The following is a 9,496-nucleotide window of genomic DNA, read 5'->3' on the forward strand; positions in this document are numbered from 1 at the left end:
AAGAAACATGCTCCAAAAGAAAAACAAGCATTTGGAAGAGACAATGTTGATACAGGGAAAGATTCAGTTTTACCATAGATAAAAAAACATAAATATTATATGATTACAATTTGCAATTAATGAGTTACGCTGTGTTGTCATTGTGATAAATATGGATGAATAGCAAATGGAGTATGTGTTGATTTGAATATATCTGCAATGCAACTTTGAACCGATATTTTCCTAATTTGTATATTGATTGTGGTTATGATTATGCATGGGAACATGCGTCCTATGGTTTCATGAAAAAGTAAATATGTTAATATAGTAAACAATAGTAATTGGAGAGTGCCTGAAGTTCAGATTGAGGAAGAATCCCATAACAACTTTTCGTAAATGTTAATGATATCATAAAAAAATCCATAAATGAAGTTAAGAACCAAAACGATTTAATAAAATTGCAAAACAAGCTCTGTTAGAACAATTGGGTTATGAGATTGTATTAATGTACAAATCTATATCAGAGATGCTCTGTTTGACAAAGATGCTCAATGTGTACATTAAGATATATGTTTAGAAAACACTCTTGCAAAAGATCAAACGAATGTACTCGATTCGATTATGTCTTGTTGTAGTTCTTTTACAGGCTATAGCCTTTATTGTGCACAAGCCTCCATTCCCACTACAGGGAGATTGGTAATGAAGATCACAAGTCCTCATGAGTAGCCAAAGGCCTCGGTAACTCATGAGCAGTATTGAGTAACTATTGAAAGAGTTCATGAGCATTATAGAATAGTTGGTGTGTTGAATGTGAGATGGAAGCCTGATGTTAGGTGGCTCCAACATTCTGTCAGATAAGAACTACCAAAGCGCATGTGCTACCATGCAAGGAATTCGCTACCCGAAGGAAAAGAAGCGCCACTGGATAGTAATCCCTCAATGTAGTTATCACCCAAGCTCAGAAGGGGTAACGACATGGAACGTCTTAGTATGGCTTTGACAGAGTGGTGAGGTGCTCATTTAGATCTACCGACGGAATGAATTCTTGGGAGTAGCCCCTAATCAAGAGCATTAGCTGGAGGTAGTTCATGCAGCAGTAGACCTGGTCTTTGAGGATGGTACAAAAATGTCAACTAAAGACTATGTGTGGTGCAGAGCCAAAGGGCCATGGCACAACCATTCTTGAAAAATAAGAAAGGATGTTCAGTGTGGAGCAAAGGGACAAAATGTTTAATTTATAGAAAGAATTAGATAGGGCTTATCCTATGAAAACTTGTGATTTGTCCTACACGATTCTCTTGTTGTTGGATTGCAGATCACACATGGATTATCTACACATTTCAAGCAACGAGGTCGGTAACGGATAGTTTAGAGGACGGAGTAATAATTGCATAATAGCATAAGAAAAGTAACGTTGAAAGCCATTTATTTCAAGGTTGGGCGGTCGTACCGTGTTCGTTTATAGTCACTTTGAGTTGCTAGTTGTGTGCTCAGGAGGTTTGGTTGTCGGGAGGTTATATTTTTTTCAAAATCTTTTTGGATTCAATGTCCGACTTATTATTGGTTGATTGCACAGTCGGGAGGTCGGAAAATTGAATGCTTTTTTGTTTTATGACACTTATTCTATCGTGAGCTTGACTATACCATACTCGAGCAGTTTCATTAAGTCGATTAGTTTAAGAGCCAAAAAATGCTGAGGTCAGATATTCTAGTAGCTTGATGTTAGAAAAATATACATTACAGAGCAATGGAACACATAAAATATATTGCAGAAATATAAACACAAAAAACACATAAAACAAGAGAGACATAGATATACGTGGTTCACCCAATTTGGGCTACGTCCACGGAAACAACCAGTCCTTCCTTTTATATTATCCAGCAAACTGAAGAGATACAACCTACAACAAATCTGTCGTAATTCCCTCTTTGTTCTCACACAATCTCCTCTCTCTTTCTCACTCAGGATATAGATCTACATAGATGCAATACAATTCCCTCATATATAGCGAGGGGTTGCCTTCTAGGGAAAAAAAACCTAAATTAAACATAACTTCTACTGTCAGATCTCCACCTAATGAACGACCTAGATTGACTACAAAATTACAACATTTTACAATGTAATTTTACATATATTTCTAGCTTCAGGGGTGCTGTCCAATCCCCTGCCGGGGGGGGCTCCCAAAGATCGTAGCCGCCCCCCATGGACCCCCCTTGCAGCGCAAATATTACGGGCGGCGTTGCCACCACATTACGAATTGGGGTCTAATGCGGTGATACCTCTGAATAAAGAAGATAATCAGGCTCCACACCCAATAATCTCCCACTTGGAGATTGATTATAACAACTCCATCGCTGCTTCATTTGCTGGACAATGACTCCACTTTGGACCTGGTTGTTTCTCATCTTCTTCATCATACTTGAAGACCAATTGAAACTGAGCAGAATCTCAGTTTCTCCTTGGTTATAACTTTTGTTAACATATCTGCAGGATTCTGGCTAGTGTGTATCTTTTCCAGCTTCAACTGTCCATCTTCCAACACTGACCGTATGAAATGGTACTTGAGATGTATATGTTTAGTCTTGGAATGAAATGAAAAGTTCTTTGCAAGATGTATGGCACTTTGGCTGTCACTATATAACCTACCCAACTACTTCTTGTTACCCAATTCATCCAGAAACCTTTGTAACCAAATCAATTCTTTACTAGCGTTTGTAGCAGCAACATACTCTACTTCTGTTGTTGAGAGTGCAACAACACTTTGCAGTTTTGAAACCCAACTAATAGTTATTCCACCTACAATAAACACATATCCTGTGGTGCTCCTCCTGTTATCTCTATCACCTGCCATATCTGCATCAACATATCCCTATAGAGTAATGTTTGAACCACCAAAGCATAATTCTTGATTTGTGGTACCTCTCAAATACATGAAAATCCACTTCACCGCCATCCAATGTTCTTTTCCTGGATTGTTCATGTACCTGCTTACAACTCCCGCTGCATGTGCAATATCAGGCCTTGTGCATACCATTGCATACATTAAGCTTCCAACTGCTGATGCATATGGAAATTTAGACATATAAGCCATTTCTTCCTGAGTCTTGGGACACACCTCCTTACTTAGTTTGAAATGGCTAGCCAAAGGTATATTAACTGGTTTTGCATTTTGCATATTAAATCTTTTCAACACCTTTTCTATGTACTCTGAGATAATGTTAATTTTCGAGTCTTCCTATCTCTAGTTATTTTCATACCAAGGATTTGTTTTGCAGCACCCAAATCCTTCATTACAAATGAGTTTGCCAATTTTCTTTTGAGCACATTTATTTCATGCATGTTAGAACCTAAAACAAGCATGTCATCTACATACAATAACAATATAATATAGCTTCCATCATTTTCCCTTTTGAGATAAACACAATGATTAGAGTGACATCTAGTATAACCTTGTTAACACATAACCCTGTCAAATTTTAGATACCACTGTCTTGGAGCTTGTTTTAAGCCATACAAGCTATTCTTCAACCTGCACACTAGTTTCTCCTTCCCTTTTACCTAATATCCTTGTGGCTACTACATATATATCTCTTTCTCCAAATCACCATGGAGAAAGGTTGTCTTTACATCTAACTACTCAAGATGCAAATCTTTAGCTGCTACAAGACTTAAAATAGTTATGATTGAAGTCATTTTAACAACAGGAGAAAATATCTCATCAAAGTCTTGATCCAAGTGGATACTGGTGGCCACCTACCAATTCCACTTGGACCCCCACCATCGTTTCTTTCATTTTTTTTTCAGTTTCCTTAATTGTAGCACAATTTACTATTTTTAACAGTTTTTGGGGTCCTAAACTTCCGGAGCCATTTTGAGGCCCTAAACGACGTTTTTTGGGAAAAATGGGAGAAACATGGGTCCATGGATCAATGTTGCTCTTCCCAAAGTTGTATTCCTTGGATAGATCTTTCTAACAAGGTATTTTGCATGTCAAACAGAGATCATATGCCAAAGTTACGACCCTGGGAAGTTGATGTACCAATTTACCCAAAACGAGGCCCATAATTTGGCGCTTCATCTCCTAGGGTTAGGTTTTTGGATGTTTAGGGTTTTCCATTGTTTCTCAACAATAAATAGGCCTTCGAACCTCATTGTAAGACAATTCTAAAAGGCATGTAGTCACCACATCTCTTCTCAAAGATAAGCTACCGTCGCCCTAGCTAGTTTATTTCCACTTCTGTTTGTAAGCATATTTCAGTATTTTACAGTAATGAAATGAAGTATTGTTTCTACTGCATCTTTGTATTTATGGTTATATCTATAATTTGTTGGATTCCTCTTTAAATCCGAATCAGTGGTATCAGAGCGGTCTGCTCTTTCTCTATCTTTCTTTGCATGTCCCCAACGAGGTCGGCATATAAGGAGTTAGGGCTTGAACTGGTTGAACCTTTCCAAGACTAGCCTCGAAAATCCCGATGGCCTCCCATGGCGGATGAAAAGAAAGACGAGGGGGCAGAAGATCCTATCAAAATCTTGCTTGAAGAGGCCCTCGAGCAACAAAGGAACGCGATGATGGACAACTTTGCCCAGATCCTTCAGCGGCTACCCAGGGGCGAAACATCTACTTCCAGCAGCTACTTTGGAAGCACCACACCCTTTAAGGTACAAGTTAACTTTGAAATTCCCATATTTGAGGGTCAGATAGATGCAGACGCCGTAGATAAATGGTTAAATCTATTAGAAGAGTATTTTTCTGTTCATGCTTTTTCCGGTTAGGAAAAGATTACTTTCGCTCTTCTCAAAGCTACCCCCCATGTCAAGGACTGGTGGGAAACCTATTGCGAGCAGAAAGACGAAAGTATAGCCTCACTGTTTTCAACCACACACACTTGGAATTCATTCTAGGCTGCCATCAAGGAGCAATACTACCCTGTTGGAAGCTATGAGGATCAATACATAAAGTGGACCACGCTATGGCAGGGAAGGGACCAAGACGTGCCATAGTTTACCAATATTTTCCATAACCTTCACACAAAGTTGGGTATCAAGGATTCGGAGCAGCATTTGGTACTCAAATACCGTTGCTGCCTGCACTGGTACATCCAGGACAAAATAGAATTCTTGAACATCTCCTCGCTCGGCACGGCATACCGATATGCCGTCAAGATCGAGCAAAAGTTTAAACAGAAGAAATGAGACTTTGGATCTACGAATCCGAAGCAAGGGAAAGGTGCCCCCAAACCGCAGAACAAAGAACAAAGCCAAGGTGGGGCATCCCAAGGAAACTTGCGAAAAGCTACAAGAAAAGAACAGTGTCACGAAGCCAAAAAAGGACACAAGAAAGTGGTGTGAGTTCCATAAGAGTTCCACTCACAACACAAGTGAGTGTCGGACCAAGTAGTCACTAGTGACCAAGCTAAAGGTTTTAGAATCATATGCATGTTCTGACTTTGAGTCAGAACCCAACAAGGGGAATGACAAAGGGAAGAAGATCATCGATGCCAAGCCCAACACCGTCGTTGCCACCACGAAGATCCAGAAGGAGGAACCCGAAGATCTAGAGGAGGAGGAGCGCCTCTTCCACTCCCAGATGTGGGTAAATGACTCCCTGCTACAGTTCATTGTCGATAGCGGGAGCCAAAAGAACCTTATTTTAGCAGAGGTCATGAAGCGGCTGGGCTTACTAACCACAACACATCTACAACCGTACAACATCAGGTGGCTTCACCAAGGACGGGATCTTCGCATGAGCCAACAATGTCACCTTCCATACAACATCAAGCCCTTCACAGATGAGGTATTGTGTGACGTCGCCCCCTTTGATGTTTGTGATGTATTATTAGGCCAACCATACTTGTGGAAGCGACATGCTGTGTATGAATCAAGGCCTCGTGTTGTTATTGTTACATTGGGAAATAAGTTGTATAGGATACCAGAGGTAACACCGCCTACTGCCATCTCTTTGGTTACTGCAAAACAATGCAGTAAGCTCATTTCCAAAACCATGAAATTTGTTTTCTTGATGATACGCCCTTAAGGAAAGAAGAAGACGGTGGCCACAACCTCCATACAGGGCCCCTCCGCACGACAACTACATATGGACAAGGTCATGGAGGAGTACGAGGACATGTTCACCTCCCCCGCAGGGGTTCCTCTGCACTGTCAGGTCAAGCACTCCATCAATCTGACCTCAGGTGCACCGCTACCCAATGGACCAATCTATCGGCACTCCGTTCTAGAGAACGATGAAATCAAGAGGCAGATTCAGGAGCTACTACAGAAAGGTCACATCCGTCCGAGTTCATCGCCCCGTGGGAGCCTGATCGTGTTGGTACAGAAGAAAGATGGGACTTGGAGACTCTATATTGACTATCGGGCGCTGAACAAGATCATTGTCTGTAATAGGTACCGGATCCCATGGATTGATGACCTCCTGGACCAACTGAAGGGGGGAAAATATTTCAGCAAGTTCGATTTGAAGTTAGGATATCACCAGGTACCAATCGAACCCTCCGATGTGTGGAAGACTGCCTTCAAAGCCAAGGAGGGCCTTTTCGAATGGTTGGTTATGCCTTTCGGGTTGATGAATGCTCCTGCAACGTTCATGAGGCTAATGGATGACATCTTGCGGCCATTCACCAACTCATTTGTAGTGGTATACTTGGATGACATCCTGAACTTCAGCCAGATTTGGGAAGAGAACCTCCACCACATCCGACAGGTTCTCCAAACACTGTGGCAACACAAGTTGTCAATTTGGAGAAATGCACTTTTGGCATGACCTAGGTTCAATATCTGGGATACATTATTGATGAACGGGGGTGCATGTGGATCCATCCAAGATCCAAGTCATTTGGGATTGGCCATCTCCAACCAATCTAATAGAGCTCCACAACTTTATGGTTCTTGCCAACTTCTATCGCAGGTTCGTGTTGGGATTTTCTCATATCACTTGGCCCTTGAGTCAAGTCACCAAGGGAGGAGAAAAAGCAAAGTTCTTTTGGTCTGAATCTCAACAGAAGGAATTCACAGAGTTGAAACATCACCTCTACTCGGCACTAATGCTTGCATTACGAGACTTGCAACAACCATTTGAGGTCGATACATATGTCTTTGACTATGTTATTGGGGAAGTCCTTACTCAACACGGGGATCCAATGGCATATCACAGTGAGACACTTTCAGACACAGTCTAGAAGTATCCCACTTATGACAAAGAGATGTATTCCATTGTGTAGGCCTTCCGATAATGGAAGCATTACATTTTGGGGAAAGAAATGGTCATCCACACAGACCACCGGCCCCTGAAGTTCATACAGACCCAAGGGAAATTGCAAAATGATCGCCATCAGAAGTGGTCCACATACCTGCAACTGTTCCTTTTGAATATCAAGTATAAGAAGGGCAACACCAATAATGTTGCAGATTGCCTCAGTTGACCACCGATCATGGTGTTAACCACCCTGCTCAACTCTTGTGGGCACGAGACTTCTGATTGGCCACTTCTCTACCAAAGTGACCCAGAATTCGGCCACACATACTAGACACTCTTGGAGGGCCATCATGTTCCAAATTTTCACCTCCAGGATGCCCTGTTGTGCCACCTGGGTCACCTATGTGTTCCTTTGAGCGAGCGTGCCAAGATGATTTGAGAAGCACACTACAGTTGAGCTGCTGGGCATTTAAGGGTCGAGAAAATGGTGGCAGTACTGCAGAAGTATTTCTATTGGTCGAATCTTCGACAGGATGTCGGGAAGTACATCAGATCATGCACTGTCTACGCCATTGCCAAATCGACCATCAAGAAGCAAGGCCTCTATACCCCGCTGCCTACCCCTAATCGATCTTGGGAATCCATCTCCATGGATTACATGTCAGGCCTTCCTTCTACTAATCATGGAAACGACTATGTTTTTGTGGTCATCGACAAATTCTCGAAGATGGCCATTATGGAGGCCTGTAAGAAGAATATCACAACAGAAGGCACTACTAAACTCTTCTTTGAATGAGTGTGGGTACACTTTGGGATCCCACAGTCCATCATCTCAGATCAGGACAACAGGTTCCTCAGTACATTTTGGTCTAGTCTCTGGTCAATGCTGGACACCAAACTCACTAAGTCCACAGCCTTCCATCCCCAAACTGATGGCCAGACAGAGGTTTTCAACAGGATGATCGTACATATTTTGCGCATGTACAACTCAAAGCATCCACACACATGGGATGAGAGCCTCCCCTATGTTCAGCACAGCTATAACTGGGCTCTCCACAGCTCGACTGGCCACAACCCTTTTCAGGTGGGCTTGGGATTCCAACCACTATGTCCCATTGATGTGGCCATGCCATTTGCAGCTACTTAGGCAGGTTCGGCTCATGTCCAGTCCAAAACAGATAAAGAAAACAGCTTCATTGAGCACATCCAACATATTCACCAACAGGTCCACGACATTATGGAGAAATCAAATGCTAAGTACAAGTAGTGACATGATCAACATCGGGTGCCACATAAGTTTCAGGTTGGCGACAATGTCTGGTTGCATTTGCAAAAGGAACACCTTACTAGAGCCTATCGGAAACTCAGACCACTCCGATATGGTCCTTACACCATTACCAAGGCTATGATAGACAATGCATTTGAGCTCAGCATTCCCCCATTCCTTGGCCTGCACCCAGTGTTCAATGTGGACCACCTTCGGCCATACTTTCCACCATTACTAGACACATATGACATTGCAGAACATCTCACACCCACAGAGTTAAATCCAGATTACATGGAACAAGCTGCAACTGATCGGATCATGGGCACACATCAAGCACACTCTCCAGTAGAAGATCCAACTATATCGAGTTGTCAAAGCAGGCCAAATCCTTCACCAAGGCAAGTGGCTCACTAGGGACCAAGTTCAGCAAAAGTTTTCTCATCTCATGGAGGAACTCAATGCAATGGGGACCATTGCTTCCTAAGGGGGGAGGAATGATCCAGTTGGATATTGGTGGCCACCCGCCAATTCCACTTGGACCTCCACCATTTTTTCTTTTAGTTTTTTCAGTTTTCTTAATTGTAGCACAGTTTACTATTTTTAGCAGTTTTTCGGGTCCTGAACTTCCGGAGCCATTTTAAGGCCCTAAACGACGTTTTTTGGGAAAAATGGGAGCAACTTGGGGCCAATAATTGATGTCACTTTTCGTAAAGATGTATTCCTCGGATAGATCTTTCTAACAAGGTATTGTGCGCGTCAAACGGAGATCATATGCCAAAGTTACGACCTCGGGAAGTTGATGTACCAATTTACCCAAAATGGGGCCCATAGTTTGGTGCTTCATCTCCTAGGGTTAGGTTTTTGGATGTTTAGGGTTTTCCATTGTTTCTCAACAATAAAAAGGCCTTCGAGCCTCATTGTAAGACAGTTCAGAGGCATGTAGACACCACATCTCTTCTCAGAGATAAGCTACCATCGCCCTAGCTAGTTTATTTACACTTCTGTTTGTAAGCATATTTCAATATTTTACAGTGAT

The sequence above is a fragment of the Pinus tabuliformis genome, chromosome X (assembly GCF_031772625.1).
Source record: "Pinus tabuliformis cultivar Carrire ecotype Pingquan chromosome X, CPIR1, whole genome shotgun sequence".
NCBI lineage: Eukaryota > Viridiplantae > Streptophyta > Pinopsida > Pinales > Pinaceae > Pinus > Pinus tabuliformis.